The following is a 13,959-nucleotide window of genomic DNA, read 5'->3' as shown; positions in this document are numbered from 1 at the left end:
ACTTTCACTGGCAGTTGTTGACGTGGGACGCTACCGTCCCGAATATCCCAGAGTGGTTCAATCTCTGCACCAAGACAGTATGGTCCACAGTGTCAAACGCCTTTGACAAGTGTATGAATACAAATACACAATGCGGCTTCCTATCCAGGGCACAGTGAACATCATTCAAAACCTTCAAATTTGCTGTGACAGTGCTGTGGCCAGACCTGAATCCTGATTGCACACCACTCAAAACATTGTTTTCCTGGAGATAGGCCTTAAGCTGCTTATTGACTAGGGACTCCAATATCTTTGCCAGAATAGACAATTTAGATATGGGCCGATAGTTATTCAGTAAAGTGGGATCACATCATTTCAAAAGAAGTAGGACATGATTTCTCACAATCTGGAGATTTCCTTACATTCTAGAGTGAGGTTCAAGATGCATGTTAAAAGAGGGTAGCAGCTAATTGTAGGGGGTCTAGATTATCAGGGCCAGGGGATTTTTTTTTCTCAATCAATTGCTTTCTACGCACCTCTGAGACCGTGCTTGGGAGTGTCAGGTAATTTCACAGGGGGCTCATGTTGAGCTTTAACCCTATCAAATAATCAGCCTGCATCAAGAAAATGTTGATTAAAAGAGTTCTGAATAGAGGTTCTCTCAGTTACCACCTGTGAGCCAATCAGCAGTTGTTTAGAGAGCTATGCATTTTTGGGGCACTCTAAACCTTTCACAACATGCCAAAATATTGAAGGATTATTCTGATTATCAGCAGTAGATTTGAGGTAGTGGTCTGCTTTCAGGTTATAGGCACACCCTGAATCTGAAGGCATTTAAAAGCCATACAATCAACTGAGTCAGACCTTCTTGCTTTAGCCTACATAGCAATCCTTATGATTTCAGCTAGTTCATCTGAGAACCAAGAGTTGCCCTTAATTCTGTATTGCTTGAAAGGGGCATGCTTGCAGCATACATCCTGGGAGGCTTTATGGGAGTAAAGAACAGCTCATTCAACATCAGGGATAAATTCAACTTTATTCCAGGCAATGTTAAAAACGTAATGTAACAAACCCTGAGTATCAAACTGTTTCCGTTTTCGTGGTGATGCGTGGAGATCATGTAGTTCCGGAGTTTTACCATCCCTTACACAGGCCACAGCGTAGTAATTAAAAAAATTGTTTATTTGATTTTTGACCTTTATTTAACTAGGCAAGTAATCACTTATATGATTTGCAAAAACACCAGAAGCATTAAAACGACGTGGAGTATTCGTTAAAATAAGACCAATCAAAGAGGATTTTAGAGGACACTTTGCATTCAACCTTGTTACATTGTTTACAATCTGAGTAAGAGTGTATTGAGTTGATCAGAGTTGGTTGTCAACAAGTCTAGGTTCAGGTTACCCATAAGCACAAATTCAGATTTGACATTCTGTGATAATAATTAAAAAACACCATCCAGAGTGCCAGCAATAGCAGATGGGGGTCTATAATTACAGGATTCAAGGATGCACAGAGATTTATATTCAAAGCCAGAAATTCAAATTGCTTGGGTTCGGTAACTGAAGCCAGAATGGTTGATAAAAACATGTCTTTTATACATACAGCAACCACCACCCTTAGATTTGCGATCTGACTGAAAAACATTGTAACCATCAATGCCAATGTCTTTGTCAGTGATTTTTTTTGAGCCGTTTCAGAAAGCATAAATGCGTCCGCGGTTTTTATCCACTCACTGGTCTTTATCATGGTACTAATACTGAACCCATGTGCTCTAAACTCACTGTTCTTTATCATGGTACTAATACTGAACCCATGTGCTCTAAACTCACTGTTCTTTATCATGGTACTAATACTGAACCCATGTGCTCTAAACTCACTGTTCTTTATCATGGTACTAATACTGAACCCATGTGCTCTAAACTCACTGTTCTTTATCATGGTACTAATACTGAACCCATGTACTCTAAACTCACTGTTCTTTATCATGGTACTAATACTGAACCCATGTGCTCTAAACTCACTGTTCTTTATCATGGTACTAATACTGAACCCATGTACTCTAAACTCACTGTTCTTTATCATGGTACTAATACTGAACCCATGTGCTCTAAACTCACTGTTCTTTATCATGGTACTAATACTGAACCCATGTACTCTAAACTCACTGTTCTTTATCATGGTACGAATAATGAAGCCATGTGCTCTAAACTCCCTGGTCTTTATCATGTTACTACTACTGAAGCCATGTGCTGTAAAATCATTGGTCATTGTGATGTTACCAGAGCCATGTATTTAGAGAGTTAGGACATTGAGGTTTCTGCTAACGCTCTGGATGTTTCTAATACTGAAGACATGTGCTCGAAACTCAGTGGAACTCTCTGGGAACAGGTGAACATCTGGCCATGGTACTGCTGTATTCTGGGAGTGTTGTGGTCACCCTGCCCATGTAAATCTGAGTTTCAACCCAACCAGGGCTCATGATCGCTCAGCCTTCAAACCTCTAGGACTGGGGCAGCTGTGTGTCTGACTAAAGAACTGAACATGGGCTGGGGAAGCAGACTTTACACTTTAAAAAAAGTTTTCCAAAATGAATCTTCAACTGTCCCCAAAGTTTATCCCTTTTTTGGTTCCATATAGAACCCTCTGTGTATACAGTATACAGTATACAGTATGTAAACTACATTTATTTGTGACATATATGTAGAATAATGATATCAAAGTGGTACTTCTTGAATGGAATCGATATGACTGTATTCACTTTCAGAGTTGGGGGGTATAGAAGTAGGGCATGAATATTTTGGAAGATGTGTTTGGACAGGTTCAACATTCATTCTGTTGTGTGCTGAAACGGGTGCTCCTTATAATAAGAAAATAAATATATTTTTAAAAATATATATATATAAACCTTTTCTGAATTTTGTTCTCCGTGTCCTTTAAAAGAAAGCATTTTCTACAGTTCTGTATCATTACTGGTCCCAGTGTGTTTACAAAGATTTTTGCAGAATATATTGAGAGATACTGTATGGACAGTATCATAGTCTATAGGCAAGTCTAGCCAATAAGCTACATTATTGTATTGTAGAGTCATATTGTGAAGAATTGGTGTTTAGAATACCTTAGAATACGGGGGACTCTGTAGCTCTGCAGCTGTTGAGTCAGAGCAGTTCCTCTTTAGCTGCAGGAGGTTTTTGTATGGTGTTCTAACACTGTGTGAATGGATAGCTTGCACCCTGCTGACAGTAGTAATCTGATGCATCTTCAGCCTGGACTTCACTGATGGTCAGAGTGTAATGAGTTAATGAACTACCAGATCCACTCCCACTGAAACGACCTGGAATCCCAGACTGACGGGTTGTAGAAGCATAAACCAGGAGTTTAGGAGCTTCTCCAGGTTTCTGCAGGTACCAGTGGAGATAATCACTAGTACTTGAACTGGCTGTACAGCTGATAGAGACAGTCTCTCCTGGACTAACAGACTGAGATTTAGGAGACTGTCATTATTATATCTGCTGATGAGTCTGAAAGTAAAGAAGGAATGATTAATAAGGTTATCACAACAAATAGACATTGCAAATATTCCACATTCTATCATGAAACATGATAAAACCAGATGATTCATTTAAACCAGATGAGTTAAAACCAGATTATTTGTTTTTATTATTTTCTTCAATATTCACAAATTAAGTTTAATTCTGAAGCCAAATCAGCCAAATTATGAATCCAAGTTGGTCAAAGTGTCTCTCACCCTGAACAAGGAGTCCCAGTGTTCCCAGCAGTAGAATCAGTGACATCATCATTGTGCTGCGTGTCAGTGGCTCTGAAAGGAGTGAACAGTCACTGATCAACACTGGGGTTTTAAAAGTATGTGGAGCAATGAAGCAGGACAGATATGCTATGTATTTTATGCAAATACACGCGCCGCGCTGGCGCACACACACAGATAAATAAAGTCCGCAGTTTCCAAAGGTAGGTCTACTGTATATCACATTTGAGAATACAAAAATCATAAACCACATATTGTAACAGCTATATCTTAAATTATGCATAGTTTGACCTGCCTACATAGTGGTTTATGTCCCTCAACAGTGGTTGTCAGTCCCAGGAGAAGGTAAATGAAGGTGAACAGTGGAATTTCTGCTTTTGCAGTGCTTTCAAAGTATTCACACCCCTTGACTTTTTCCACATTTTGTTGTGTTACAAGTTGGGATTCAAATGGATTTCTAATTCTAACATGTGTTAAAAGAAATACATAAGTATTCAACCCTCTGAGTCAATACTTGTTAGAATCACCTTTGTCAGTGATTATAGCTGTGAGTCTTTCTGGGTAAGTCTTTAAGAGCTTTGCACACCTGGATTGTACAATATTTGCACATTATAAGTTAAAAAAAATCTTCAAGCTCTGTTAAAATGATTATTGATCATTGCTAGACAGCCATTTTCAAGTCTTGCCATAGATTTTCAAGCCGATTTAAGTAGAATATTTAACTAGGCCACTCAGGAACATTCAACGTCGTCTTTATAAGAAACTCCAATGTATATTTGACCTTATATTTTAGGTTATTGTCCTGCTGAAAGGCGAATTTGCCTCCCAGTGTCTGGTGGAAAGCGGAGGACATGAACATTATGGGTTTTCCCTGGGTCAAACACTTTCTAACAATTAGCTAGTCATGTCTCTCTACTACAGAATGTATCAGATTGTCGGGTTTGTGGATTGTTACCAGACAGTGCTGAGACTATGCCATTACTAGCTATACCCCTCGGTTCTTATGAAATATTGCTGTGGACCAAAGCAGGAAGTCTTACAGACATGGAGTTTGATTGGGTAGAGGACGAGGTGTTTTACATCAGAAGATTTGATTTGAATAATCCCACTTCTCTGCCCAAGCAAACCGTCATCATGGCCTACGCTCCCCCAGGTTATTTGTGTAATATAGCAAATGGAACCGGTCTTCAGTTGCGGGAAAAGTCAATGTAAGTATAACCTTTCTGTCTACAATAACATAACCCTGCCTTTACTGTTGAGAAATGGAACATTCCACACTAACATGTCGTTGGGAATACGTTATCAACTCAAGAATCACGATGTGTATGCTTAACCTACTTCCTCGGGAAGTGGAACTACGTTACAGCTGCAATACCAGGCAAAAGTTTGCACACACCAACTCAGCGTGGCGGCAGCGTAGCCTAGTGGTTAGAGCGTTGGACTAGTAACCGGAAGGTTGCGAGTTCAAACCCCCGAGCTGACAAGGTACAAATCTGTCGTTCTCCCCCTGTTCCCAGGCCGTCATTGAAAATAAGAATATGTTCTTAACTGACTTGCCTGGTTAAATAAAGGTAAAATTAAAAAAAAAAAAATTCAAGAGTTTTTCTTTATTTGTACTATTCTCTACATTGTAGAATAATAGTGAAGACATCAAAACTATGAAATAACATGTAAGGAATAATGTAGTGACCAAAAAAAGTGTTAAACAAATCAAAATATATCTGATGCAGCACTCCATCACTCTCCTTGGTCAAATAGACCTTACATAGCCTGGAGGTGTGTTGGGCCATTGTCCTGTCGAAAAACAAATGATGGGATGCGCAAAGCAGATGGGATGGCGTATCGCTGCAGAATGTTGTTGTAGCCATGCTGGTTAAGTGTGCCTTGAATTCTAAATAAATCACAAACAGTGTCACCAGCAAAGCACCCCCACACTATCACACCACCTCCTCCATGCTTCACGGTGGGGAACATACATGCGGAGATCATCCGTTCACCTACTCTGCATCTCACAATGGTACAGCGGTTGGAAACAAACATCTCAAATTTGGACTCATCAGACCAAAGGACAGACTTCCAACTGCTCGTCCATTGCTCGTGTTTCTTGGCCCAAGCAAGTCTCTTCTTATTATTGGTGTCCTTTAGTAGTGGTTTCTTTGCAGCAATTCAACCATGAAGGCCTGATTCACGCAGTCTCATCTGAACAGTTGATGTTGAGATGTATCTGTTGCTTGAACTCTGTGAAGCATTTATTTGGTCTGCAATATCTGAGGCTGGTTACCCTAATGAACTTATCCTCTGCAGCAGAGGTAACTCTGGGTCTTCCTTTCCTGTGGCGGTCCTTATGATAGCCAGTTTCATCATAGCGCTTGATGGTTTCTGTGACTGCACTTGAAGAAACTTTCCATTTTCTTGAAAGTTTCCGGATTGACTGACCTTCATGTCTTAAAGTAATGATGGACTGTCATTTCTCTTTGCTTATTTGAGTTGTTCTTGCAGTAATATGGACTTGGTCGTTTACCAAAAATGGCTATCTTCTGTATTCCACCCCTACCTTGTCACAACACATTTGATTGGCTCAAATGCATTAGGAAGGAAAGAAATTCCACAAATTCCACAAATTAACTTTTAACAGGGCGCAACTGTTAATTGAAATGCATTCCAGGTGACTACCTCATGAACCTGGTTGAGAGAATGCTAAGAGTATGCAAAGCTGTCATCAAGACAGCAGTGATGGAAACAGGAATTTTCGGTACAATTTTATAAATGCCAATAGACAATTTGTTCGTTCGACATGGTGGGATCTTTTTGTTAGCCTTGCATTCGCTTTCAACATTGCATAAAATATTGCCTTATTTTCTGTTCTCATCACAATTAAAACTAAGAATTGTTGATTTTGAGTTTAATTGGGTGGCTACTTTGAAGAATCTCAAATATAAAATATATTTTGATTTGTTTAACACTTTTTTGGTTACTACATGATTCCGCACACTGCATACCATCTGGATAGATGGGTCTCGATCAGTGGCGGTCAGTGCCGTTTAAGATGAGGGAGGACAATTTGTTTTTCATGAGCATGGAGTTATTACCTCAAAATGGATGACTGTCAATGTAACAGCGATAGGTTTAGGCTACGATATGATACTCAAATTGTCCCTATACCCATCATGAGGTTGCTACAACCTAGCCTATGAATGACAGTTTACAACGTAGGTGCATACAGGTCGAGAGACAAATTTGAGGTGACAGACAGTGACCTTCAATACCGCCTTGCACATTATTGCCTGCATCTAGCTGATTGAGGGTGTAATCGTTAGTCCAACGAGTTTCTATTGAACAAATTCAGGTAGGTTTATCCCTGTTTTGTTCCATTTGCTTCTGTTTTTAAGAAACGTTTTTCAACAGAATCGGTGGAATGAATACATCCTGATCTCACGCCTAAACACAGTTCACTTTCATATTTGCCATGTTGTATTCCTCCTCTCATCTCTTCCCTTCTCTTGTGGACTTCAATGCACAACACATATGCTGTATGTGACCAGGCGAAAGAAAACGTTCCAAGCCAAACCGCTACACACTGCCTCCATAGTTGTCACCATATTAGCTAAAGTCACCTCATAGTCAGCATAGCTAATAGAACTAAGGCATTAGTAAACCCACTACAATCATGCAGTAATGTTACAGTGTACAGTCAGTAAGCAGTTACAAATTAGTCAAACCAAAAGCTTACCTTGACTTAGGTAGAGTTCCAGTGTTGTGTTGGAAAGTCATAGCCAGCTAGTTAACATAGCATCCCTCAGGTTGAGCAGGGTGTTTCAGTTGGCTAAACTAGCTAACATTCACTGCATTTGTTAGCTAAGTAAGTGACACTTCTCTCTTCCTTCTCTTTCATTTTGGAAGAAATTATTTTGTTCAAAACTGTTCAACTACTGTCTTTCTCTCTCTTTGAGTCACTTACTCACTACAATTTATGCACTGCAGTGCTAGCTAGCTGTAGCTTCTGCGTTCACTACTAGATTCATTCTCTGATCCTTTGATTGCGTGGACAACATGTCAGTTCATGCTGCAAGAGTTCTGATAGGTTGGAGGACGTCTTCTGGAAGTTGCCATAGTAGCTGTGTAAGTCTATTGAGGGGGATGAGAACCATGAGCCTCCTATGTTATGTAATGAAGTCAATATACCCAGAAGAGGATGGAAGATAGCTGTCCTCCGGCTACACCATGGTGCTACCCTACAGAGTGTTGTTGGGGCTACTGTAGACCTGCTTTACAAAATAGTGGGTTTTAATAAATTATTTGGTGAAGTATAGCTTTATCTTAAAAGTAACTATTTTTTTATGCTTTACAATTTTATTTTTAAGAAATTCACTGAGGAGTATGGTCCTCCCCTTCCTCCTCTGAGGAGGCTCCACTGGTCTCGATTGACCGTGACTAGTATTGACAGACCCACCCGCCCACATTGTGAATTCTGATTGGAAAGAACAGACTGGCTGTTTGAGAAGGTGACAGTGACTGTAAAAGGTTAAGATTTTAACTGACAGTGAAACTAATTCAAACATGAAATAAAGGACAGAAAAATAGAGGGATAGAAGAAGGAAAGGTCAATGAAGTGATGAACGAGAATTCCAGGAGGCTACATATGAGAACTCTCTAAGTGAATCTACAAATAAATGTGATTTATACAAATGACCAGTTATTGTCAATAGCTTCCAAATGAAGATAACATCAGATAGCAGTCATCATGGTAGATTTATGCTGGAATCTGTGGCGGGGAGGAAATTAAACATGCAATCATCCCACTGGGCACAAATGTCAAATCAACGTCTATTCCACGTTGGTTAAACATAATTTCATTGAAATTACATGTAAACAACGTTGATTCAACCAGTGAGTGCCAAGTGGCATGTTTGAAATGTTCTTCTACCCGTATCACCCTTATCTTACCACTAGATGGCAGCACCGTAGCATGTCCATACATTCACAGACGGATTAAATGCATGAAGAATCCGTTACTCCTCCATTTATCCTTCAAAAGTTTGAATCAACTTTTTACACATAGTTAAAATCACTGAACATTTTAGATTTTTCTATGGGGGTAAAAAATAAAAAAATAAACTGAGCGGCTTGGCCCCTAGAGACATCTGCAGTAGAAGTTTTGCCTATGTCAGTGTTTCCCAAATTCGGTCCTCGGGACCCCAAGGGTTGCACGTTTTCGTTTTTGCCCTAGCACTACACAGTTGATTCAAATAATCAACTAATCATCAAGCTTTCATAATTTGACTCAGCTGTTTGGTGTTAGTGCAAAAACCAAAACGTGCACCTCTTGGAGGGGTCCCAGTGTCGTGTGCTACATTTTAAAATATCTATTTGTGAGAATCGGGTTGGCCGTAGCCTGAATGACAAAATAGGACGCATCTAACTGTTTATGGTTAGATACCAAACAAATCTCTCTCTCTCTCTCTGTCACACACACTTCATTGAAAGAAAGTTGACCAGAGGCAGTTAACCCATATCATTCCTATGGTAAGAGAAGAGAAGAAACTTGAGAGGATTTCAAGCAGTGCACAGACTGTTTTAACTGTATCTATTTTGGGGTGTCAAGCACCTGCAAAAAAACGAGAAACAAAGAATTAGATGTCTACTGTCTTCCAGATAGCCCTTAGATCTTTTATCTTTTTATTTCACCGACCGTGGAGAACCATAACTCCTCTAACACCTCCAGCTTGGACACCACCACCCCGGATTAGGGCCATCTGATTTTGAGCCTGGGGCTGTGCTGTGCACTGGTCCTCCCTGGTAACATAGTTGTCCTGGTTGTCATTCTGCTCTGCTCGTCTCGACGCCCCAACTTTACCCTGTGCCTCATGCCGAACCTGGTGTCCTCCGACATCCTGTGGCCTGGCCACGGTGCCCGTGTGGATCTATACTGAGTGTATAAAAAACATTAGGATCACTTTTCAAAAATTTAGTTGCACCCCCTTTTCCATCACAATCACCTCAATTCGTCGGGGCATGGACTCTACAAGGTGTTCGAAAGCGTTCCACACGGATGCTGGCTCATGTTGACTCCAATGCTTCACGGAGTTGTGTCAAGTCGGCTGTAATGGATCCCTAATCCGAATAGCTCGCTCCAACTCATCCCACAGAAACTCAACCTGATTGAGATCTGGTGACTGGGCAGGCCACTGCAGTAAGATGAATTCAGTGTCATGTTCGTGGAACCATTCCTGGACAATCCTAGCCTTGTGACATGGGGCATTATCCTGCTGAAAAAATGCATGTGCAGATGGATACACTGCTGCCATGAAGGGATGCACCTGAATGGGAATGATGTTCAGATATCATGTGGCATGCAAACGCTGCTCTACTTTTATCAAGGGGCCCAATGTGTGCCATGAAAACCCACCCCACACCATCACACCACCACCAGCCTGTAATGTTGACAAGCGGCATGATGGATGCATGTTTTCATGTGGTTTTATCCATATTCTAGTCCTCCCATCAGAGTGAAACAGCAGTTTTTCCACTTCTCCAGTGTTTTCATTCCTCAGCCCACTACTACTGCAGTTTCTTGTTTTGAGCTGAAAGAAGTGGATCTCTGTAACGTCGTCGGCTGCCATACTCCATTCGTGTCATGGTATGACGTGTTGTGCATTCTTTTATGGGTCTTTGGGCACCATTGTTGTACTGGACAGTCAGTTGACTAACTGTAGCCCGTCTGTTGCTCTGCACAATTCGTGTCAGCCTCCTTTGTCCTCTTTCATCAATTACCATATTCGACCACTGGCCTGCCGTTGGATGGATGTCCTTTGGGTGGTGGACCATTCTTGATACACACAGGAAACTGTTTAGCGTGAAAAACCCAGTACTTGACACAATCAATCTGGTGTGCCTGTCACCAACTACTATACCCCGTTCAAAGGTACTTAAATCTTTTGTCTTGCCCATTCACTAATATACTAATATGCAATCCATGTCTCAATTGTCTCATGACTTAAAAATCCTTCCTTATCCTGTCTCCTCCCCTACATCAACACTGATTGAAGTACATTTAACTGCTGATAAAGTATCCTAGCACCTGGATTCACATGGTCAGTCTAAGTCACAGAAAGAGCAGGTTTCCTTAATGTTTTGTACACTCGGTATATACAGTGCCTTCGGAAAGTATTCAGACTCCTTGACTTTTTCCACATTTTGTTATGTTACAGACTTATTCTAAAATGGATTTCATATAATATTTTTCTCAGCAATCTACACATAATTAAAATATATTTAATATTTGAGCTTCTTCAAAGTAGCCACCCTTTGCATTGATGACAGCTTTGCACACTCTTGACATTCTCTCAACCAGCTTCATGAGGTAGTCACCTGGAATGCATTTCAATTAACAGGTGTGCCTTGTTAAAAGTTAATTTGTGGAATTTCTTTCCTTAATGTGTTTGAGCCAATCAGCTGTTTTGAGCCAATCAGCTGTGTTGTGTCAAGGTAGTGGTGGTATACAGAAGATAGCCTTATTCGGTGAAAGACCATTTCCATATCATGGCAAAAACAGCTCAAATAAGCAAAGAGAAATGGCAGTCCATCATTACTTTAATTAAGACATGAAGGTCAGTCAATGAGGAACATTTTAAGAACTTTGAAAGTTTCTTCAAGTGCAGTCGCAAAAACCATCAAGCGGCATCATGAAACTGGCTCTCACAGGAAAGGAGGACCCAGAATTACCTCTGCTGCAGAGGATAAGTTCATTACAAATTGCAGCCCAAATAAATGCTTCACAGAGTTCAAGTAACACACATATCAACATCAACTGTTCAGAGGAGACTGCGTGAATCAGGCCTTCGTGGTCGAATTGCTGTGAAGAAACCACTACTGAAGGACACCAATAATAAGAAGAGACTTCCTTGGGCCAAGAAACATGAGCAATGGGCATTAGACCGGTGGAAATCCTTCCTTTGGTCTGATGAGTACAAATTTGAGATGTTTGGCTCCAACTGCCGTGTCTTTGTGAGACGCAGAGTAGGAGAACAGATGCTCTCCTCATGTGTGGTTCTCACCGTGAAGCATGGAGGAGGAGGTGTGATGGTGTGGGTTTGCTTTTCTGGTGACACTGTCTGTGATTTATTTAGAATTCAAGGCACACTTAACCAGCATGGCTACCACAGCATTCTGCAACAATACATCATCCCATCTGGTTTGCGCTTAGTGGGACTATAATTTGTTTTTCAACAAGACAATGACCCAACACATCTCCAGGCTGTGTAAGGGCTATTTGACCAAGAAGGAGAGTGATGGAGTGCTGCATCAGATGACATGGCGTCCACAATCACCCGACCTCAACCGAACTGTACAATCACCCGGCCTCAACACAACTTAAATGGTTTGGGATGAGTTGGGATGAGTTGGATCGCAGAGTGAAAGGAAAGCAGCCAACAAGTGCTCAGCATATGTTGGAACTCCTTCAAGACTGTTGGAAAAGCATTCCTCATGAAGATGGTTGAGAGAATGCCAAGAGTGTGCAAAGCTGTCATCAAGGCAAAGGGTGGCTACTTTGAAGAATCTCAAATATAAAATATATTTAGATTTGTTTGACACTTTTTTGGTTATACATGAATTCATGTGTTATTTCATAGTTTTGATGTCTTCCTCATTATTCTACAATGTGAAAAATAGTAAAAGTAAAGAAAACCCCTTGAATGAGTAGGTGTGTCCAAACCTTTGACTGGTACTGTATATAAATATGAACATAAAATAGGATTTCATTGGTACCAGACAGGATGACATTGATTCTGCCTTAAATATGTATAGTAGTAATTTTAAATATTATTTGAATTACCATCATATTTGTATTTTATTCAGACTATCGTCAAATTTAAATAAAATGAAAATATTGTAACAAAAAATTGAAGTATCATTGAATTGGAAATCAAATTACACGCATGGGAAAGCATATTCTTTACAAAAAATATTACATCCATAGAATGAAAGTATTAATGGATTTATCTCACAAAAACATATATCACATACACAGAAATCTTACAACAGTAAGTATTGTTTTTCTGGGAACTATACATAATCATACAAATTGTACAACGAGCATATGATCCAATGAGGGGAATTATACATGTTTTCATTTGATATTCACACTATGCACATGTATTCATTTAATTATTCCAGACGTATGCACAGTTGCAAGAAAAAAGTATGTGAACCCTTTGGAATTACCTGGATTTCTGCATAAATCTGATCTTCATCCAAGTCACAACAATTGACAAACATAGTGTGCTTAATAATAACACACACATTATTTTAATTGTCTTGTCTGTATTGCATACATCATTTAAGCATTCACAGTGTAGGTTGGAATATGTATGTGAACCCCTAGGCTAATGACTTCTCCTAAAGCTAATTGAAGTCAGGAGTCAGCTAACCTGGAGTCCGATCAATAAGACTGGAGATTGTCACGCCCTGAGCATAGTTTGCTTTGTATGTTCTATGTTTTGTTTGGTCAGGGTGTGATCTGAGTGGGCATTCTATGTTGTATGTCTAGTTTGTCTGTTTCTGTGTTTGGCCTGATATGGTTCTCAATCAGAGGCAGGTGTTAGTCCTTGTCTCTGAATGGGAACCATATTTAGGTAGCCTGTTTTGTCATTGTGGGTTGTGGGTGATTGTCTATGTTATGTTGCTTGTTAGCACAGGTTCATTAGCGTCACGGTGTGGTTTTGTAGTGTTCAGTTTTTCCATTAAAATGACGAACACTTACCACGCCACATCTTGGTCCGATCCTTACTCCTCTTCGTACGAAGCGGAGTTGCCCTATAAAAAAACACTCACAAAATTTGAGTTTGCTATTCACAAGAATCATTGTCTGATGTGAACCATGCCTCGAACAAAAGAGATCTCAGAAGACCTACGTTTAAGAATGGTTGACTTGCATAAAGCTGGAAAGGGTTACAAAAGTATCTCTAAAAGCCTTGATGTTCATCAGTTCACAGTAAGACCGATTGTCTATAAATGGAGAAAGTTCAGCACTGTTGCTACTCTCCCTAGGCGTGGCCTTCCTGCAAAGATGACTGCAAGAGCACAGCACAGAATGCTCAATGAGGTTAAGAAGAATCCTAGTGTCAGCTAAAGACTTGCAGAAATCTCTGGAACATGCTAACATCTCTGTTGAGTCTACGATACGGAAAACACTAAACAAGAATGGTGTTCATGGG

General features: G+C 40.2%; 1 long non-coding RNA gene across 1 annotated transcript; it reads right to left on the bottom strand.

Annotated features, from left to right (window-relative positions):
- Nucleotides 1–3,360: 3,360 nt before the first annotated feature.
- On the bottom strand, nucleotides 3,361–13,552 carry LOC127909866 (uncharacterized). The gene is made up of 3 exons (XR_008072627.1): nucleotides 13,506–13,552; nucleotides 3,728–3,799; nucleotides 3,361–3,500 (listed from the first exon to the last, which is right to left on the bottom strand). It is a non-coding gene; the product is annotated as an uncharacterized LOC127909866 (long non-coding RNA).
- Nucleotides 13,553–13,959: the final 407 nt, after the last annotated feature.

The sequence above is a fragment of the Oncorhynchus keta genome, chromosome 20 (assembly GCF_023373465.1).
Source record: "Oncorhynchus keta strain PuntledgeMale-10-30-2019 chromosome 20, Oket_V2, whole genome shotgun sequence".
Taxonomy (NCBI): domain Eukaryota; kingdom Metazoa; phylum Chordata; class Actinopteri; order Salmoniformes; family Salmonidae; genus Oncorhynchus; species Oncorhynchus keta.
Note: the sequence above shows the minus strand (reverse complement) of the source record. Positions and strands in the feature narration are given on the sequence as shown.